The sequence below is a fragment of the Anomaloglossus baeobatrachus genome, chromosome 10, assembly GCF_048569485.1.
Source record: "Anomaloglossus baeobatrachus isolate aAnoBae1 chromosome 10, aAnoBae1.hap1, whole genome shotgun sequence".
Classification (NCBI taxonomy): Eukaryota; Metazoa; Chordata; class Amphibia; order Anura; family Aromobatidae; genus Anomaloglossus; species Anomaloglossus baeobatrachus.
Genome location: NC_134362.1, coordinates 5,876,823 through 5,899,638, shown reverse-complemented (window position 1 = coordinate 5,899,638; position 22,816 = coordinate 5,876,823). Strand labels below are relative to the sequence as shown.

At 52.6% G+C, this 22,816-nt stretch overlaps 1 protein-coding gene across 1 annotated transcript in view; it reads left to right on the top strand.

Moving 5' to 3' along the window:
- The window catches only part of LOC142254464 (protein inscuteable homolog), a 172,275-nt gene that overhangs the window by 119,136 nt on the left and 30,323 nt on the right, over positions 1-22,816 (top strand). The gene's annotated exons all lie outside the window — the stretch shown is intronic.

The window sequence follows — 22,816 nt, the reverse complement described above, 5'->3', positions numbered from 1 at the left end:
CTGCTGACGTCAGCGCTGTCACTGACTTCTATGCCCGCCGCGTTGTCAGAAGTATCGCGAGAGCCCGTGACGTCACCGCTAGTGACAGTCTCAGGCCGCTCGCGAGACGGGCATAGACAGCAGTGACAGCGCTGACGTCAGGAGGCAGGAGATCGTCACAGCAGGTAATGATCTCACCTCCTGACAGCAGCGATCGTCATCCCCGCGGCTGCCAGCACTGCAGGGTGTCAGTGTCTGCCTGCGCTGCCGCGTGACAGGCTGCTGACACTGCAGGCAGACACTGACACCCTGCAGTGCAGTGTCAGTGTCTGCCTGTGTCAGTGTCTGCCTGCGCTGCAGCGTGACAAGCTGCTGACACTGCGGGCACACACTGACACGCTGAAGTGCAGGCAGCCGCGAGGCTGGAGCGGGACACAGACTGCACGGGCACCTGGAGGTCGCACGGAAGTGCTTCTGTGCGGCGTCCAGGGAGTGTGACGTGAGTGTTTTACTCTGCTCCGCTTCCTCTTCCTGGCATAATGACATCGCTTCCTGCAAAACCGCAGGCAGCGATGAGCATTACCGCAGGTAAATCGTGGCTTTACCGGGGGTATTCCGCACATCATTTGCTACCTGCGGTATACCCCCGGAATTTCGCGATTACATTACAGTGAGTGGAGTGAATGGCGGGGGTATACCGCAGCTACCTGCGGAAAATAATGGACATGCTCATTTTCTCAAAGTTTCTCGAGAATTTTCTTGAGAAAAATCCGCAGTGTGCGCACAGATATTTTTTTTTCTCATAGGATTTGCTGGGAAATGTCTGCACAAAGATTGCAGACATTTCTCAAGAAATTTCTGCAGCAAATCCGCGGGTAAATCCGCGGGCAAAACGGCCTAGTGCGCACAGAGCCTTAGACGTTTATTTTCCTGTTTTTGCATGTTGAACACTGAGGGATAAGTGTACACAATAAACACGGCAGTGGCCGCATCTGTTTGGAACCTGCCAGTCTGCCGCTGTCATCTGTGAATCCATAGCCACTCGCTTGGACCAAAGCAAAGATCCCAGCTGAGCTATATCCCCTGACTCACAAATGGTGGAGAATGCGGGCATTAGTGGCTATTGGATGTGACTGCAGATAAACCGTTCTATGGGCATTGTCTCTTGTTAATGTCCTGGCTGAAAGCTCCTGTGCTGCTGAAGAGCCAAGAGACCAGCAATATGGAGGAGCTGCTGAAACAGTTGGTGCAGGCCAACATTAACCAACAACAGGCCAATGCCCAGCTACAACAGACCAATACTTACCTCCAGAAGGCGCTGGAGCAGCAGCATCAAATACACCAAGAGGAGTTAAATGCAATAAAGGAGGCCTTGGTTCGGCAGCTGCGAGACGCGGAGGACCGTGCACAAAGGTCTGCCAGTGCGCGGAAAGCTGTACAAAAGACTTTACTTTAAAATGACTGCTGATGATGATGTGGAATCATATCTGGCAGTGTTTGAACGTATTGCAGAACGTGAGCGCCTACCGGTGGACGAATGGGCTGAAGTGGTCGCTCCATTCCTGATTGGAGATCCGCAAAAGGCATATAATGATCTAAGTGGAGCTGATGCTATGGACTATAGTAAACTAAAAGGCGAAATCCTGGCAAGGCTGGGAGTAAACACATATGTACGGGCACAGCGGGTACATCTATGGACTTTTCTGGCACATCAGCCAGCTCGTTCACAAATGCATGACCTCATCCATCTGGTAAAAAAATGGCTGCAACCAGAAACTTTGACGCCCGCACAGATGGTGGAACGTGTTGTCCTAGACAAGTACCTGCGAACCTTACCGGCTAAGATCCAGAGGAGGGTCGGACAGGGTGACCCAACTAGTGCTGACCAGTTGGTGAATATGGTCGAGCGTTACAGCGCTTCTGAAAGCCTACTCCAGGGGACGCTTTCATCTTGCTGGGGTTCTAGGAAATCGCCTGAAAGTCCTGCTAAAACTACTCCTTTTCCAAAAGAGAATGTTGCAACTAGGGGTAGCAGGTCCACAAAGGACTATGTTAGCGGTGTGATTTCTCAGCAAGTCACCAGGCCCAGACTGAGGTCCCCAGCTGGGAGGCAAGGGCCTATACAGTGTTGGCGATGTCGTGGGCACGGCCACGTAGCTGCTAACTGCCCATTAACTACAGAGCCGATGGACTGTAACACTACAAGGCATCTGTCATTATATGTACAGTCAGTCTGTGCTGCGGAGATCCTCACGGGAAATGAACAACATGTGTGTTGCGTTGAGGTCAACGGCTATAGTGTGAATGCCATCTTAGAGTCTGGCAGTCAAGTAACCTTGGTACATGCTAGCTTGGTGGACCCTGGAGTAATAACAGGTTCAACTGTGGGCATTAGTTGCATACATGGCGATACTAAAAACTACCCCACAGCCTGGGTAACTCTTGCCACGCCCTTGGGGGCCAAAAGACATCAGGCGGTGATTGTAAAGACTATGTTGCATAGTGTAATCCTGGGGAGAGACTTTCCCTTATTCTGGGACTTGTGGAACGTTAAAAATGGCGTGAACACCCCGGTTGAAGAAAAACTGGTGAACGATACCCTGGGGTTAGCCCATGAGCCACTGGAACAAGATGATAGGGGACCCACCAGAGGGGTAGCGCCAGAATCTGTAGACTCACCTCTGGCTGTGTTTGCAGGTGAGGCGGACACGCTAGAGGATGTTATAGAGATGCCAGGTCTTGAGGTGGCCCGTGATAATTTCGGGACCGCTCAACACCAAGATCCAACTTTAACAAGTGCATGGGAAAATGTGAAGGTCTCTGAGGGAAACCCAGTGTACCCAGGGGCTCAAAATGAGTTTCCACATGTGGCAGTGCAACAGGGCATGCTATACCACATTGACAAGATGCGAGGAGTGGTGGTGGAACAGCTAGTGGTACCCAAATCCTTTCGTCAGGTGGTTTTAGACCTGGCACATAAACATCCCTTGGGGGGCCACCTGGCTGGAGAAAAGACAAAAGACGTATTCTGCAACCTTTCTTTTGGCCGGGTCTGGTGGGAGATGTAACTCGGTACTGTCAGTCCCGTCCTACATGCCAGTTGACTGCGCCTATGACACATTTTAGAAGCCCCCTGGTACCCTTGCCAATAATAGAGGTGCCCTTTGAGGATAGCAATGGATATAGTCGGTCCATTAGTTAAATCTGCCAGGGGTCATCAATACATTTTGGTGGTACCGGATTACGCCACCCGTTATCCGGAGGCTGTACCCTTACGGAATGCCAATGCAAAAGCAATTTCAAAGGAGCTTTTGAACATGTTTTCTCGCACAGGCATTCCGAAAGAGATACTTACGGATCAGGGGACCCCCTTTATGTCTCGTATTCTCAAAGAACTATGTAAATTACTACAAATTTCCCACCTGCGTACCTCAGTGTATCACCCTCAGACGGACGGTCTGGTCGAGCGCTTTAATAAAACCCTAAAGGGGATGTTGAAAAGGGTGGTGGATAAGGACGGGAGGGATTGGGATACTCTCCTGCCATATCTCTTGTTCGCCATACGAGAGGTACCCCAATCCTCCACGGGCTTTTCACCTTTTGAATTGGTCTATGGGCGGTGTCCCGGAGGCCTGTTGGATATTGCCAAGGAGCCTTGGGAGCAAGAGGTGACTCCTTACCGCAGTGTAGTTGAACATATAACACTTATGCAGGACAGAATTGCGGCAGTTATGCCAATAGTCAAAGAATGTTTGGAGCGCGCACAACGCAGGGTGTACAACCGGGCGGCTATAACACGAGTTCTTCAACCCTGGGATCGAGTGTTAGTCTTGGTACCTACTGTAGAAAATACATTTGTTGCAAAATGGCAGGGGCCATACGAGGTGCTGGAAAGAATAGGTGAAGTGAATTATAAGGTACACCAACCAGACAAGAGAAAACCCCAACAAATCTACCACGTAAACTTGCTTAAGTCCTGGCGGGACAGAGAGTCTGGTAGTGGAAACTACCCTTGATAGTGGGCCTCGAGTGGCACCAACATCTGAGGTAAGTGACCCCCAGATAGTACCACCAGAGGTGGGTATTGCAGACACGCTATCCAAGACCCAAATACAAGAAACCAAGGAGTTCGTACAGAGAAATGCAGATATTTTTTCAGAACTACCTGGCCGTACTCACCTAATTAAACATGACATTGTCACCGACCCTCAGACACGTGTACGGTTAAACCCGTATCGAATTCCTGAGGCTCGGAGACAAGCCATTGCCCGGGAAGTAGAGAAAATGCTGGCGCTCGGGGTTATTGAGGAGTCCCGGAGTGACTGGGCTAGTCCTATTGTGCTGGTGCCCAAGCCCGATGGGACTATCCGGTTCTGTAACAATTTTCACAAGTTGAATGAGGTATCGAAATTCGATGCTTACCCCATGCCAAGAGTTGATGAACTTATAGAGAGACTAGGTTCCGCCAGATACATATCCACTATTGACTTAATAAAAGGTTATTGGCAGATTCCCCTCACTGACTCTGCCAAAGAGAAAACTGCCTTTGTTACGCCACAGGGACTGGTCCAGTACCGGGATATGCCATTTGGTTTGCATGGAGCCCCAGCCACCTTCCAACGACTAATGGATATTGTCCTAAAGCCCCATGTCCAGTATGCATCCCCATATTTGGACGATATCATTATCTTTAGTGATAACTGGGAAACTCATTTGCCAAAGGTGCAAGCTGTCTTGGACTCTCTAAGGACTGCCGGCTTAACTGCCAATCCCAAGAAGTGTACATTGGGGTTGGAAGAAGCTCGTTATCTGGGATACATCATTGGTAGAGGAGTTATAAAACCTCAGGCAAACAAAGTGGACGCCATTCAGAATTGGCCACAACTGGTCACCAAAGGACAGGTCAGAGCCTTTTTGGAGATCGTTGGTTATTACCGGCGGTTCATCAAAAATTTTGCTACCATCGCAGCCCCACTCACGAATCTTACCAAGGGATCAACCTCTGTCTCAATAAAGTGGAACGCAGAAGCAGAGGACACCTTTCAAAGGTTGAAAAAGGCTTTATGTGACCAACCAGTGTTGGTTACCCCAAACTTTACACGGGAGTTTATTGTTCAAACAGATGCCTCTGGTGTTGGCCTCGGCGCGGTGTTTTCACAAGAAGTGAACGGCGAGGAACACCCAGTGGGCTATCTAAGCAGAAAACTTACGGAGGCAGAACAAAAATACAGTGTGGTTGAGCGAGAAGCCTTAGCTGTGAAGTGGGCCCTGGAAACCCTGCGCTATTATTTACTAGGACGCCGATTTAGGCTAGTGACGGACCATTCACCCCTGACATGGATGTCCCAGGCAAAAGAGGGCAATGCGCAGGTGACACGCTGGTTCTTGGCGTTACAAAATTTTAAATTTTCAGTGGAGCACAGAGCAGGCACGGCGCATGGGAATGCAGACGCGTTGTCTAGAACGCACTGCTTGGTAAGTCATTGTGTCCGACCCCACGGGCTCGAACAGAGGGGGGGAGTATGTGAGATGCCGAGGGGAGAAGTACTAGAGAACAGGTATGTTTCCCCTCGGTTCATTTCATAGGTCTCCATGTATTGATTGTGGAGCGGTCGGTCCATGCAAATGGGCTGGGAAAAGCTGGGAAAGTTATATCTGGCTCAGCAATAAGGAAGTCACTGAAGCCTGTTTATTTCAGTGTAATTTTGGGCTGGGTGTTTCCTGGAGCAATCAGTAGGAATGGCAGTGGGACTGGTCGCTCCCTTCTCCACATTCAATCCAGGGTTTTGATTCCTCACTGAATCAGCTGAAATAATCAGGAGGCATTCAGAACAGAGAGGCTGCTGAGGAGAGGTACAGGCTCATGGCTGCTGGGGCTGAGATTCCATACCTCCACTGGCTGTGCAGAGGAGAGGTACAGGCTCATGGCTGCTGGGGCTGAGACTCGATACCTCCACTGGCTGTGCTGAGGAGAGCAGTACAGGCTCATGTCTGCTGGGGCTGAGATTCCATACCTCCACTGGCTGTGCTGAGGAGAGCAGTACAGGCTCATGTCTGCTGGGGCTGAGACTCCATACCTCCACTGGCTGTGCTGAGGAGAGCAGTACAGGCTCATGTCTGCTGGGGCTGAGACTCCATACCTCCACTGGCTGTGCAGAGGAACCCACACAGTAAGAGAATACTGTTTTGTTTGTTACATAGGTTTATTTTGTAGTTAGCATTCTGTTGTTAGTTAGTGGCCAGACGGCCTTAGACGTTTATTTTCCTGTTTTTGCATGTGTAACACTGAAGGATAAGTGTACACAATAAACACTGCAGTGGCCGTATCTGTGTGGAACCTGCCAGTCTGCCGCTGTCATCTGTGAATCCATAGCCACTCGCCTGGACCAAAGCAAAGATCCCAGCTGAGCTATATCCCCTGTCTCACAATATGTACAGCTGGTATAACCCAGGCATCTCCTGTATATAATTATATATGTACAGCCGGTATAACCCGGGCATCTCCTGTATATAATTATATATGTACAGCTGGTATAACCCGGGCATCTCCTGTATATAATTATATATGTACAGCCGGTATAACCCGGGCATCTCCTGTATATAATTATATATGTACAGCCGGTATAACCTGGACATCTCCTGTATATAATTATATATGTACAGCCGGTATAACCTGGGCATCTCCTGTATATAATTATATATGTACAGCCGGTATAACCCGGGCATCTCCTGTATATAATTATATATGTACAGCCGGTATAACCTGGACATCTCCTGTATATAATTATATATGTACAGCCGGTATAACCTGGGCATCTCCTGTATATAATTATATATGTACAGCCGGTATAACCCGGGCATCTCCTGTATATAATTATATATGTACAGCTGGTATAACCTGGGCATCTCCTGTATATAATTATATATGTACAGCCGGTATAAAGCGGGCATCTCCTGTATATAATTATATATGTACAGCCGGTATAACCTCGGCATCTCCTGTATATAATTATATATGTACAGCCGGTATAACCCGGGCATCTCCTGTATATAATTATATATGTACAGTCGGTATAACCTGGGCATCTCCTGTATATAATTATATATGTACAGCCGGTATAACCCGGGCATCTCCTGTATATAATTATATATGTACAGTCGGTATAACCTGGGCATCTCCGGTGTATAGTCCTGCATGTTGAGCTGGTATAACATAGGCTTCCATGTCTTGCTCAGGTGTCAGTGTGTTTTGTTACTTTCTGAAGTTTCTGCGGTTGGTGATGAGCTGGTATAACATAGGCTTCCATGTCTTGCTCAGGTGTCAGTGTGTTTTGTTACTTTCTGAAGTTTCTGCGGTTGGTGATGAGCTGGTATAACATAGGCTTCCATGTCTTGCTCAGGTGTCAGTGTGTTTTGTTACTTTCTGAAGTTTCTGCAGTTGGTGATGAGCTGGTATAACATAGGCTTGCATATCTTGCTCAGGTGTCAGTGTGTTTTGTTACTTTCTGAAGTTTCTGCGGTTGGTGATGAGCTGGTATAACATAGGCTTCCATGTCTTGCTCAGGTGTCAGTGTGTTTTGTTACTTTCTGAAGTTTCTGCAGTTGGTGATGAGCTGGTATAACATAGGCTTGCATATCTTGCTCAGGTGTCAGTGTGTTTTGTTACTTTCTGAAGTTTCTGCAGTTGGTGATGAGCTGGTATAACATAGGCTTGCATATCTTGCTCAGGTGTCAGTGTGTTTTGGTACTTTCTGAAGTTTCGGCAGTTGGTGATGAGCTGGTATAACATAGGCTTGCATGTCTTGCTCAGGTGTCAGTGTGTTTTGCTACTTTCTGAAGTTTCTGCGGTTGGTGATGAGCTGGTATAACATAGGCTTCCATGTCTTGCTCAGGTGTCAGTGTGTTTTGGTACTTTCTGAAGTTTCGGCGGTTGGTGATGAGCTGGTATAACATAGGCTTCCATGTCTTGCTCAGGTGTCAGTGTGTTGTGCTACTTTCTGAAGTTTCTGCGGTTGGTGATGAGCTGGTATAACATAGGCTTCCATGTCTTGCTCAGGTGTCAGTGTGTTGTGCTACTTTCTGAAGTTTCTGCGGTTGGTGATGAGCTGGTATAACATAGGCTTCCATGTCTTGCTCAGGTGTCAGTGTGTTATGCTACTTTCTGAAGTTTCTGCGGTTGGTGATGAGCTGGTATAACATAGGCTTGCATGTCTTGCTCAGGTGTCAGTGTGTTTTGGTACTTTCTGAAGTTTCGGCAGTTGGTGATGAGCTGGTATAACATAGGCTTCCATGTCTTGCTCAGGTGTCAGTGTGTTGTGCTACTTTCTGTAGTTTCTGCGGTTGGTGGTGAGCTGGTATAACATAGGCTTCCATGTCTTGCTCAGGTGTCAGTGTGTTATGCTACTTTCTGAAGTTTCTGCGGTTGGTGATGAGCTGGTGTCACAAACCACCGGGGGGGTCACTCAGAAATCCCCCGCGCTGGCTACCAGTACGTCACAATCGGGGGGTAACAAGTGGGGGTCACCCCTCCTTTATACCTCCCGACCGACAGACAGAGCACGTGACGCGCTCTCTAGCGCCCCTCTTATAGTCAGGCCAATTATGGAATTGCCCGACAATAAGCAAGGAGGCCGCTATACTACTTATGCCGATTATTGAAGGGTCCCCGGTGAGAGTAGGGTATATATTCCCCCGACCTCCGCGGGCGGAATATATAAAATCTCCCCGAATCTCACTGGCCTCCCCACAATAATCCTTGGCACAACTCGCTGCCACCAACCGCTTCACGGTAACTATTAGCCGAACACACAGACGTGGGATTCAAGATCGAGATAACAGAACAGCCCAAGATTAATTATATAATTTAATCAGCCTAAAGCACACTAGAACTACAATATATACAATAGGGAATCTACAGAATATACATATGTCAGAGTACAGTTACAATCAAAGCATGGGTTACAAACAGGCATACACAGTTCCAGCAGTTACCTTGTTGCGTCTGGCCACAGGGGGGCGCTGTAGGCCAGGTTTCTAGGATCCTTCCCACAGATGTTTCCTACACGTGCCCCCAGCGAAAAGAACACTGGAAAATGGCCGAAGTAGGGTTATCAACCTGGGCAGATCCAGGTCCCCTCCTACCTTCGTGACCTCACAGGGAGCACTGCTCCACCCCTGGCTTGAGTTATGGACAATATCCCAACATGGAATATGGGCCATAACTTTGCCTGGGAGCGTCGTAGGCGGACGCCAATGCTCTCATTGTGACAGTTATGAATTTAGCTACAGAACGAGGGGACTCATGACCTGTCTGCCAGTTCCCCATTGGCTGATATCACGCCTGGGGCATTTCCCAATGTCCTGCTCCCATAAAAAGGGTGTGCCGGCATCGTCCGCATGCGGGGACACCATTTTTATGGTTGCCATATTTATCGGAAATATGGCTTGCGAGATATGAACCATTTTTTACTGGAGTCGTTCTGTCTGGATACTTCCAGAGCCTTGCTAATTAGATAGCAGCTCCTACTACAGGGTGACGGCAGGGAGTCATCCTGTGTCCATTGTTCCCACACCACCTCATCTCCATATCACAGGACATGGCCATGGAGGTGTAACACCTTCACAGATGCTGGACATTGAGAACAAGAAGGGAGGGGGCACTGCCAGGGAGTGATGAGAGCGATTATGACTGGAGTCATAATTCATCTTCATATCCCGGGATTTGCCTCACACCTCCCCCCTTTTGAGGGCGCTAGGGGGCAGCACACTCCGGTGTTCCCCCGTGCGCCCGTCCGCGACCTCTCCTTGTCGGGACAGCCCGTCTGCGTTACCGTGGTCACGGCCCCTTTTGTGGCGAATGGTGAAGTTGTATTGCTGGAGCGCAAGGCTCCATCGCAACAATCGCCCATTCGTCCCAGAGACGGTGTGCAACCAGCTGAGGGGGTTGTGGTCCGTCTCCACGATGAAGTGGCGCCCGTATAGATAGGGTTGCAGACGCTGCAGGGCCCACACTATGGCCAGGCACTCCTTCTCCATCGTGGAATAGGCAACTTCCCTTGGTAACAGCTTCCTGCTCAGGTACAAGACTGGGTGCTCTTGGCTCGCAGAGTCCACCTGGCTGAGCACCGCACCGAGGCCGAAGTCACTGGCGTCGGTCTGTACTACAAACGGCCGCGTGAAGTCGGCTGCCTGTAGCACGGGCGGGCTGGACAGGGCGTCCTTTAGGGCCCGGAAGGCTGTCTCGCAGTCCATTGTCCAATCGACTGCAGAGGGCAGCTTCTTCTTGGTGAGGTCCGTCAAGGGCTTTGCCAGGCTACTATAGCATGGAACAAACCTCCTATAGTACCCAGCGGTCCCCAAGAAGGACATCACCTGCTTCTTGGTCCTGGGGGTGGGCCAGGATGCGATGGCTTCCACTTTCTCAGGCTCGGGCTTCAGTGTTCTCCCACCTACCCGGTGACCGAGGTACTGGACCTCGCTCATGGCCAGCTGACACTTTCCCGGCTTGATGGTCAAACCTGCCCGGTGGATCCGCCTGAGCACCTGTGCTAGATGCTCTAGGTGGTCCTCCCAGGTGGGACTGAAGACGGCAATGTCATCCAGGTACGCGGCCGCGTACCCTTCAAGTCCCTTGAGCAGGGTGTTGACCATCCGCTGGAAAGTGGCAGGGGCATTCCTCATCCCGAATGGCATCACCGTGGACTCGTACAGTCCAAATGGGGTAATAAAGGCAGAGCGTTCCCTGGCCTTGCGAGTCAGGGGGATCTGCCAATATCCCCGGCTCAGATCCATGATGGTCAGGTACTGAGCCCCGGCCAACTGATCGAGCAGGTCATCGATGCGTGGCATTGGGTACGCATCGGCGACCGTGACAGCATTGAGCCCCCTGTAGTCCACGCAGAACCGAGTGGTTCGGTCCTTCTTAGGGACGAGGACTACAGGCGAGGCCCAAGCGCTGTTGGATGCCTGGATCACCCCCAGCTTCAGCATCTCGTCAATCTCCTGGCGCATGTGTTGCTGCACCTCCAGGGAGACCCGATATGCTGAACGCCGGATCGGGGGATGATCCCCAGTGTCCACGTGATGGACAGCCAAGTCAGTCCTTCCGGGCTGGTTGGTAAACAACCCCCGGAAGGGGAGGAGGGTGGCCCACAGCTGGGACCGTTGGTCCTCCAAGAGCTGGTGGCCAACCTCCACATGCTCAATGGATCCGCCTGCCCTAACCTGGGCTAGCATATCCAAGAGGGTTTCCGCTTCTCCCTCCTCGGGCAGGTTGCACACGGGGAGCGCACATGCCTCCCGCTCATGATGTGCCTTCATCATGTTCACATGGAAGGGCTTCCGCCTTCCACGGGCAGGGTCCAGGGTGACCAGGTACGTCACAGGGTTGAGCTGCTGGTACACGAGGTATGGGCCTTCCCAGGCTGCCTGAAGCTTGTCCTGTGGTACGGGGACCAGTACCCACACCTCTTGACCCACTTGGTAGGTCCTCTCACAAGCGTTCTGGTCGTACCAACGCTTCTGATCGGCCTGGGCTTGAGCCATATTGTCGTGTACCAGTTGCGTCAAGGCCTGCATTTTGTCCCGGAAGCGCATGACATACTCGATAACCGACACTCCAGGGGTGGCCAAATCCCCTTCCCAAGCCTCTTTCACCAGAGCCAGGGGGCCCCGCACACGTCGCCCGTACAGGAGCTCAAACGGTGAGAATCCTGTTGAGGCCTGTGGAACCTCCCGGTAAGCAAATAACAGGTGTGGGAGATACCGCTCCCAGTCACGCCCATGGGAGTCGACCAACATCTTAAGCATCTGCTTTAAGGTGCCATTGAACCGCTCGCACAGGCCATTAGTCTGTGGATGGTACGGGCTGGCCACCAGATGTCGCACCTGGACTTGCTTACAGAGGGCCTCCATCAGCTGGGACATGAATTGGGTCCCCCGGTCAGTGAGCATTTCCTGGGGAAAACCCACTCGGGAGAAAATCTCCAGCAATGCGGTGGCCACCTTGTCAGCCCGAATGGACGACAAGGCCACTGCTTCTGGGTACCGGGTGGCATAGTCCACTACCGTCAGTATGAAGCGTTTCCCGGAGCTGCTGGGGATGGCCAGCGGGCCGACCAGATCCACAGCCACCCTCCTGAAAGGCTCATCGATGATGGGCAGAGATACCAGTGGGGCTTTGGGGCGTGGCCCCGCCTTCCCCACTCTCTGACAGGTTTCACACGAACGGCAGTAGGCAGCCACATCGGCCCCCATTTTTGGCCAGTAGAAATGCTGGTTTAACCTGGCCTTGGTCTTAGCGATCCCTAGGTGTCCGGCCATCGGAATCTCATGTGCGATCCGCAACAACTCCGTCCGGAACGGATAGGGTACCACCAACTGTCGGTCCCTGGGCCACGCCTCCGGTGAACCCTGCTGGACCGTGGCCCGGTACAGCCGTCCTTGGTCCCAGACCACTCGCTCCGGGTCCGAGTCCGAGGGAGGCTGTGCCGCCTGCTCCTTAAGAGCTTTCAGGCTGTCGTCAGCTTCTAACGCTGCCTGAAACCCCTGACTAGATGTGGCCAGAATCGACGAGACTGTCACATCTTCAGTCAGTACCCCGGGACCTGTGTCCTGGCCTCCACCTGACTCGGCTGCCACTTGGTCAGAAGGGGAAGAGCTATCGGACCTCCGGGAGGCCCCTTGGCTTCCAGCACTCCCACTGCGGGTGACAGCGGCCACAGCCGCTGCGACCGTGGGTCGTGCCTGCTCCTCCTCCGTTCCTGACCAAGTCGCCGGTTCAGGCAGACCTACCTGGCTTCCTGACACCCCGGTTGTGGGGGAACCATGCACCGAGATCTTACCTGGGAGCACTTCCGCTCCTGGACCGGCCCCAATCTCACCTGCCTGTTCCCCTCCTGCAGCAACAGAACCCCGCTGTGAAATCTCTGGGGACCCCACATTTGCTGTGGTAGCCCCCACCCCACACACTGGTCCTCCCCCTGCAGCACCCTGCTCTCTGCTTATCCCTGCAGAGGGCAACAGATCCCAGCTCACAGGCTGGTTACTTGTAGAGGCATTGTCACACCTTTCTCTGACCCCCTCCCCTGTCACAGCTGCAGCTGAGTGTGTGTCTATGGTGTCTATGCAAGCAGAAATATCAGAGTTCACTCCCTCCTCCCTTACATCATTCATAGATAACACATTAACATTGTTAGGAGTCATGTCAGTACTGGCTGAAGGTTCAGCCCTTGGTTGGGGCCCAAACTGGGAGGTTATCTGCCCCAAATCTGTCCCAAGTAGCACGTTTGCAGGGATCCGATCAGTTACCCCCACCTCCCTCACCCCTCGCCCTGCGCCCCAGTCCACATAAATGTCAGCAACAGGCAGCGCCGGGTCAGTGCCTCCAATCCCGGAGACAGCGAGGGTTTTTCCAGGGATCAAGTCTTGGGGGGACACCATCTCAGGCCGCACCAGAGTCACCTCTGCGGCGCTGTCTCGCAGTCCTATGGTCACAGACCGGCCGACGGTGACAGGTTGGAAGCTGTCCAGGGACCTACCACCACCCCCACCCACACAATACACCTTGGGCGGCCCTTGGGACGGGGACGGAGCCGGGGCCTTGGGACGCTGAGGGCACATGGCCTTGAAGTGTCCAGGTAGGTTGCACTGGTGGCACCGTCTTGGTTCCGCCACGGGCCTGGAGAGGGGAGTTGAGGGGGACACCCCCTGCAGTCTAGGGGCAGGTGGGGCAGTCGCAGAATTCATCTTACCCCCTCTCCAGGTGCTGCTGGTGGCCGCTCTCCTGGCCTCAGGGGCCCGGTTGTTGGTGTAGTCATCGGCAAGGGCAGCTGTAGCCGTGGACCCCTTTGGCTTCTGGTCTCGGATGAACTGGCGGAGATCCTCAGGGCAGTTCCACAAGAGTTGCTCCGTGATGAACAAGTCCAGGATCTCCGGTCCGGTGGAAAGCTGCAGGCCTTGGGTCCAGTGGTCGGCAGCTCGGGCAAGTGCCCGCCGGTGGTCAGCCCAGGAGTCCTTTGGTCCCTTCTGTAGGCTCCGGAACTTCTTGCGGTAGGACTCTGGAGTGAGGTTGTACTGTTGGATCAGGGCCCGCTTGATGGTGTCGTAGCCCTGATCTGCCTCAGCAGGCAAGTCCCCAAGGATATCCAGGGCCTTACCCCTTAAACAGGGGGTCAGGTATTTGGCCCACTGGTCCTTGTCCAGATGGTGCTGCAAGCAAGTCCGTTCAAAAGCAGTCAAGAAAGAGTCCAAGTCTCCATCCTTCTCCAGCACTGGGAAGTCCTCAACACGGACCTTTGGAAGTTTGGTGTCTCGAAGGTCACATGTGGCTGATGAGGGCCGGAGCTGAGCTAGCTGCAGCTGGTAGTCACGGTCTGCCTGTCGCTCTCGCTCTTCACGCGCTGCCTGCCGCTCTCGCTCCGCAGCCTCACGCTCTGCGTGCCGCTCCGCAGCCTCAGCGTCACGCGCTGCCTGCCGCTCTGCCCTGCGCTCTGCCAGGAGTTCCTTGTAGCCCTTCTGGTCTCCAGCCTGGAGAAGGGCCATAGCCATTTGAAGAAGGCTATCCGAGCCTCCCAGGCTCGGTGGAATGGCACGTGGTGATCTGCGGCACGCTGCAGAGCTAGGCGATTCACTGTCCCTTTCAGAGCGGAGGGCTGGCATCTGGCTCGTTGAGGAACCTTGGGTGAGCTCCTCCTCATCTTGTCCAGCAGTGCCAGGTTGCGCAATGTCCTCGGCAGAACGGTTTTCTGGCGTCGAGCTCCTGGAGGACTCGTGGGCAACCTCCTCATTGCTGTCCACAGCACCGTCCTCCCTCTCTTCGGCTCCTGCCTTAGCATTGGCCAGTTGCATAGCTCTGCTCCTGGTGCCATCAGCCATTCTTGCAGACTTTTGGTCACTGACACAGAACTGACACCTGATGCCTCCACACACCTTACAGTATCTGCACTCTGACACTCTAGTGTTGAGCTAGTCTGAAGACCCCAGCAGCCACAGCTGCTGCAGGCAGTCTTTAGTGTCTGGGAGTATGGGTCTCACACTCACACACACTATTATCTCGATCCCACCGCTATGCCACCAATATGTCACAAACCACCGGGGGGGTCACTCAGAAATCCCCCGCGCTGGCTACCAGTACGTCACAATCGGGGGGTAACAAGTGGGGGTCACCCCTCCTTTATACCTCCCTACCGACAGACAGAGCACGTGACGCGCTCTCTAGCGCCCCTCTTATAGTCAGGCCAATTATGGAATTGCCCGACAATAAGCAAGGAGGCCGCTATACTACTTATGCCGATTATTGAAGGGTCCCCGGTGAGAGTAGGGTATATATTCCCCCGACCTCCGCGGGCGGAATATATAAAATCTCCCCGAATCTCACTGGCCTCCCCACAATAATCCTTGGCACAACTCGCTGCCACCAACCGCTTCACGGTAACTATTAGCCGAACACACAGACGTGGGATTCAAGATCGAGATAACAGAACAGCCCAAGATTAATTATATAATTTAATCAGCCTAAAGCACACTAGAAACTACAATATATACAATAGGGAATCTACAGAATATACATATGTCAGAGTACAGTTACAATCAAAGCATGGGTTACAAACAGGCATACACAGTTCCAGCAGTTACCTTGTTGCGTCTGGCCACAGGGGGGCGCTGTAGGCCAGGTTTCTAGGATCCTTCCCACAGATGTTTCCTACACGTGCCCCCAGCGAAAAGAACACTGGAAAATGGCCGAAGTAGGGTTATCAACCTGGGCAAATCCAGGTCCCCTCCTACCTTAGTGACCTCAGAGGGAGCACTGCTCCACCCCTGGCTTGAGTTATGGACAATATCCCAACATGGAATATGGGCCATAACTTTGCCTGGGAGCGTCGTAGGCGGACGCCAATGCTCTCATTGTGACAGTTATGAATTTAGCTACAGAACGAGGGGACTCATGACCTGTCTGCCAGTTCCCCATTGGCTGATATCACGCCTGGGGCATTTCCCAATGTCCTGCTCCCATAAAAAGGGTGTGCCGGCATCGTCCGCATGCGGGGACACCATTTTTATGGTTGCCATATTTATCGGAAATATGGCTTGCGAGATATGAACCATTTTTTACTGGAGTCGTTCTGTCTGGATACTTCCAGAGCCTTGCTAATTAGATAGCAGCTCCTACTACAGGGTGACGGCAGGGAGTCATCCTGTGTCCATTGTTCCCACACCACCTCATCTCCATATCACAGGAGATGGCCATGGAGGTGTAACACCTTCACAGATGCTGGACATTGAGAACAAGAAGGGAGGGGGCACTGCCAGGGAGTGATGAGAGCGATTATGACTGGAGTCATAATTCATCTTCAAATCCCGGGATTTGCCTCACAGCTGGTATAACATAGGCTTCCATGTCTTGCTCAGGTGTCAGTGTGTTGTGCTACTTTCTGTAGTTTCTGCGGTTGGTGATGAGCTGGTATAACATAGGCTTCCATGTCTTGCTCAGGTGTCAGTGTGTTGTGCTACTTTCTGAAGTTTCTGCGGTTGGTGATGAGCTGGTATAACATAGGCTTCCATGTCTTGCTCAGGTGTCAGTGTGTTGTGCTACTTTCTGAAGTTTCGGCAGTTGGTGATGAGCTGGTATAACATAGGCTTGCATGTCTTGCTCAGGTGTCAGTGTGTTTTGGTACTTTCTGAAGTTTCTGCGGTTGGTGATGAGCTGGTATAACATAGGCTTCCATGTCTTGCTCAGGTGTCAGTGTGTTGTGCTACTTTCTGAAGTTTCTGCGGTTGGTGATGAGCTGGTATAACATAGGCTTCCATGTCTTGCTCAGGTGTCAGTGTGTTGTGCTACTTTCTGTAGTTTCGGCAGTTGGTGATGAGCTGGTATAACATAGGCTTCCATGTCTTGCTCAGGTGTCAGTGTGTTGTGCTACTTTCTGAAGTTTCGGCAGTTGGTGATGAGCTGGTATAACATAGGCTTCCATGTCTTGCTCAGGTGTCAGTGTGTTGTGCTACTTTCTGAAGTTTCGGCAGTTGGTGATGAGCTGGTATAACATAGGCTTGCATGTCTTGCTCAGGTGTCAGTGTGTTTTGGTACTTTCTGAAGTTTCTGCGGTTGGTGATGAGCTGGTATAACATAGGCTTCCATGTCTTGCTCAGGTGTCAGTGTGTTGTGCTACTTTCTGAAGTTTCTGCGGTTGGTGATGAGCTGGTATAACATAGGCTTCCATGTCTTGCTCAGGTGTCAGTGTGTTGTGCTACTTTCTGAAGTTTCTGCGGTTGGTGATGAGCTGACGCTGCGCTCGGGTCGCGGGGGAGACGTTTTCGTGCTGATAACCGTATGTTTTACTCCTAAAAGATAATGAAATCACTGCTCAATCTCACTTTCTGGCGGTGACGGCGCCGCGCACTGTAATTAGTAATATGTAATTGAAACATTTATGGAACCTCGCAATCACATTTATATTTTTTGCATTTGAAATTTGATGATTATATTGATGAAAACCTTCAGTCATCAGAGAACCCTATAGAGGCGCGCGGCTAATGAAGGAGCTGATGCATCTACTTAGGCCAGACCTGGCGGGATTTGCGGGATTTGACTAAATGTTGTTTATGAGTGACAGCGGCGCAGACTTAATGACACTTCCTGCTCCTCAAATCACCACAAGTGCGCACAGTTTATGGAGTTTACTTTCCAGCGCTGTGTGGAGTGGAGACGCCGCGGCTGAGAGCGTCTGTGGATGCGATTCTGTGGAGTGGAGACGCCGCGGCTGAGAGCGTCTGTGGATGTGATTCTGTGGAGTGGAGACGCCGCGGCTGAGAGCGTCTGTGGATGCGATTCTGTGGAGTGGAGACGCCGCGGCTGAGAGCGTCTGTGGATGCAATTCTGTGGAGTGGAGACGCCGCGGCTGAGAGCGTCTGTGGATGTGATTCTGTGGAGTGGAGATGCCGCGGCTGAGAGCGTCTGTGGATGTGATTCTGTGGAGTGGAGACGCCGCAGCTGAGAGCGTCTGTGGATGCGATTCTGTGGAGTGGAGACGCCGCGGCTGAGAGCGTCTGTGGATGCGATTCTGTGGAGTGGAGACGCCGTGGCTGAGAGCGTCTGTGGATGCGATTCTGTGGAGTGGAGACGCCGCGGCTGAGAGCGTCTGTGGATGTGATTCTGTGGAGTGGAGACGCCGCGGCTGAGAGCGTCTGTGGATGTGATTCTGTGGAGTGGAGACGCCGCGGCTGAGAGAGTCTGTGGATGTGATTCTGTGGAGTGGAGACGCCGCGGCTGAGAGCGTCTGTGGATGCGATTCTGTGGAGTGGAGACGCCGTGGCTGAGAGCGTCTGTGGATGCAATTCTGTGGAGTGGAGACGCCGCGGCTGAGAGAGTCTGTGGATGCGATTCTGTGGAGTGGAGACGCCGTGGCTGAGAGCGTCTGTGGATGTGATTCTGTGGAGTGGAGACGCCGCGGCTGAGAGCGTCTGTGGATGTGATTCTGTGGAGTGGAGACGCCGTGGCTGAGAGCGTCTGTGGATGTGATTCTGTCGAGTGGAGACGCCGCGGTTGAGAGAGTCTGTGGATGCAATTCTGTGGAGTGGAGAGGCCGCGGCTGAGAGCGTCTGTGGATGCGATTCTGTGGAGTGGAGACGCCGCAGCTGAGAGCGTCTGTGGATGCGATTCTGTGGAGTGGAGACGCCGCGGCTGAGAGCGTCTGTGGATGCGATTCTGTGGAGTGGAGACGCCGCGGCTGAGAGCGTCTGTGGATGCGATTCTGTGGAGTGGAGACGCCGCAGCTGAGAGCGTCTGTGGATGCGATTCTGTGGAGTGGAGACGCCGCGGCTGAGAGCGTCTGTGGATGCAATTCTGTGGAGTGGAGACGCCGCGGCTGAGAGCGTCTGTGGATGCGATTCTGTGGAGTGGAGACGCCGCGGCTGAGAGCGTCTGTGGATGCGATCAGAGACTCACTCATTCCTCGGATCCGTCTCTCATTTTCACGTTGCGTTCGTTTTCCAGTTTTGTACTTTTGTATTATTCTTTGTTTCGGTAATTTTTGTGTCGGCTCCGAGCCCCGAGGGTCACGTTCTGCTGAAAGCGGAGACTCGCTCTTTGCTGGTTTAGTTCTGGGCGTTTTTGGTGTCTTATAAAGGTCATCTGAGGTCACAAGAAGATTGGAAGAAAATTAAAAATAATCATTATCATTAAGCAAATCCCTCTGGAGGGTAGGAGGTGGCGTCCCTCTGGAGGGTAGGAGGTGGCGTCCCTCTGGAGGGTAGGAGGTGGCGTCCCTCTGGAGGGTAGGAGGTGGCGTCCCTCTGGAGGGTAAGAGGTGGCGTCACTCTGGAGGGTAAGAGGTGGCGTCACTCTGGAGGGTAGGAGGTGGCGTCCCTCTGGAGGGTAGGAGGTGGCGCCCCTCTGGAGGGTAGGAGGTGGCGTCCCTCTGGAGGGTAGGAGGTGGCGTCCCTCTGGAGGGTAGGAGGTGGCGTCCCTCTGGAGGGTAGGAGGTGGCGTCCCTCTGGAGGGTAAGAGGTGGCGTCACTCTGGAGGGTAGGAGGTGGCGCCCCTCTGGAGGGTAGGAGGTGGCGCCCCTCTGGAGGGTAGGAGGTGGCGTCCCTCTGGAGGGTAGGAGGTGGCGTCCCTCTGGAGGGTAGGAGGTGGCGTCCCTCTGGAGGGTAGGAGGTGGCGTCCCTCTGGAGGGTAGGAGGTGGCGCCCCTCTGGAGGGTAGGAGGTGGCGTCCCTCTGGAGGGTAGGAGGTGGCGTCCCTCTGGAGGGTAGGAGGTGGCGTCACTCTGGAGGGTAGGAGGTGGCGTCACTCTGGAGGGTAGGAGGTGGCGTCCCTCTGGAGGGTAGGAGGTGGCGCCCCTCTGGAGGGTAGGAGGTGGCGCCCCTCTGGAGGGTAGGAGGTGGCGCCTCCTGCGGATGTGACTCGTGCGGGGCCAAAAATGCACGATTCATTCATCTGGAAACAAAAGAAGATTTCACTTTTTCTCAGTTTCTTTGTTTTTTTGGACCTTCAGTGTTTCATCACCGATACATTGTATCCGCACCGATACATCCCATCCACACCGATACATCCCATCCACACCGATACATCACATCTATACCGATACATCACATCCACACCGATACATCCCATCTATACCGATACATCACATCCACACCGATACATCCCATCTATACCGATACATCACATCCGCACCGATACATCACATCTATACCGATACATCCCATCCACACCGATACATCCCATCTATACCGATACATCCCATCTATACCGATACATCCCATCCACACCGATATATCCCATCCACACCGATACATCACATCTATACCGATACATCACATCCACACCGATACATCACATCTATACCGATACATCACATCCACACCGATACATCACATCCACACCGATACATCCCATCTATACCGATACATCACATCCGCACCGATACATCACATCTATACCGATACATCCCATCCACACCGATACATCCCATCTATACCGATACATCCCATCTATACCGATACATCACATCCACACCGATACATCACATCTATACCGATACATCCCATCTATACCGATACATCCCATCTATACCGATACATCACATCCGCACCGATACATCACATCCGCACCGATACATCACATCCGCACCGATACATCACATCTATACCGATACATCACATCTATACCGATACATCACATACGCACACCGATACATCACATCCGCACCGATACATCACATCCGCACCGATACATCACATCCGCACCGATACATCACATCCGCGCCGATACATCACATCCGCACCGATACATCACATCCGCACCGATACATCACATCTATACCGATACATCACATCTATACCGATACATCACATACGCACACCGATACATCCCATCTATACCGATACATCCCATCTATACCGATACATCCCATCTATACCGATACATCCCATCTATACCGATACATCACATCTATACCGATACATCACATACGCACACCGATACATCACATCCGCACCGATACATCACATCCGCACCGATAAATCACATCTATACCGATACATCACATCCGCACACCGATACATCACATCCACACCGATACATCACATACGCACACCGATACATCACATACGCACACCGATACATCACATACGCACACCGATACATCACATACGCACACCGATACATCGCATACGCACACCGATACATCGCATACGCACACCGATACATCGCATACGCACACCGATACATCACATGCACACCGATACATCATATCTATACCAATACATCGCATCCACCCCAATACATTGTATGTACACTGATACATTGTGCCCGTCTCTCCGGTCAGGACAGATGACCGCTGGCTACGAGGGAGTCTGTCAGCCGGAATGACATCTTGCTCATCCTCTTGTAGGATATCAACTCTATAAAATCCTCCATTTTCCTGAAACTACGTTTAATCAAAATGCTTATTATCCTGCGCAGTGCACCCTGGGTGTGGCCAAGAGGCTCAGGGCCCTGTGGTATTGCTTGCCCCGCCTCCCTGTGAGGTGATTGACAGCTCTGGAGTTCCAGTGCTTTCTCAGCAGACTGCAGTCACTCCACAGGAGCCAGCACTGTCAATAACCAGTGAGGGAGGAGGGGCATGCATATCCAGTGGGTGGAGCAGTGAACGGAGCTCTTGGCCACACCCAGTGTGCACTGCGCAGACTAATTAGCATGTCAGGACAGAGATGGGGACGAGAACAGTCCAGGGGCGACATTTACAGGGCGATATCCTCTGCTAAAATGTGACTGCCCGGAGATTATTCCATCAGTTTCACTGAAGCTCCACAAAACCAAACAGCAAGTTTTCATTAGAGGATAGAGGACCCGTGACATGCGGGAAAGCCGGGGCCACGTGTGGCTGTGCGACTGGGCCCTGCTGTCAGTCACAGCCCGCTAACGTGCTATATGAAGGGGCGACAGACGAGGCAGGAGCTATGGCCACCATTAGTCAGAGTTACAGGCCGCCGACACTGTCAGAAGTGGGGGGTGCGGATATGAGATATGGGGCCACCGCATAGGGATAAGAGCATAGGACTGGGATATGGGATGGGATATGGGGCCGCCGCATAGGGATAAGGGCATAGCACGGGGATATGGGATGGGATATGGGGCCGCCACATAGGGATAAGGGCATAGCACGGGGATATGGGATGGGATATGGGGCCGCCACATAGGAATAAGAGCATAGGACGGGGATATGGGGCCGCCGCATAGGGATAAGGGCATAGGACGGGGATATGGGATATGGGGCCGCCACATAGGGATAAGGGCATAGGACGGGGATATGGGATATGGGGCCGCCGCATAGGGATAATGGCATAGGACGGGGATATGGGATATGGGGCCGCCACATAGGGATAAGGGCATAGGACGGGGATATGGGATATGGGGCCGCCACATAGGGATAAGGGCATAGGACGGGGATATGGGATGGGATATGGGGCCGCCACATAGGGATAAGGGCATAGCACGGGGATATGGGATGGGATATGGGGCCGCCACATAGGGATAAGAGCATAGGACGGGGATATGAGGCCGCCACATAGGGATAAGGGCATAGGACGGGGATATGGGATATGGGGCCGCCACATAGGGATAAGGGCATAGGACGGGGATATGGGATATGGGGCCGCCACATAGGGATAAGGGCATAGGACGGGGATATGGGATGGGATATGGGGCCGCCGCATTGTCATTACATTAATGTGCAGAGATGAGAGCGGTTGCGTGTTGATCTCACCGTGTGTGGTAACTTCTCCCCCTGCACGGGATCGGCCGCCGCTCGCCGGGTGTTGCGGTGACGACATCTGAA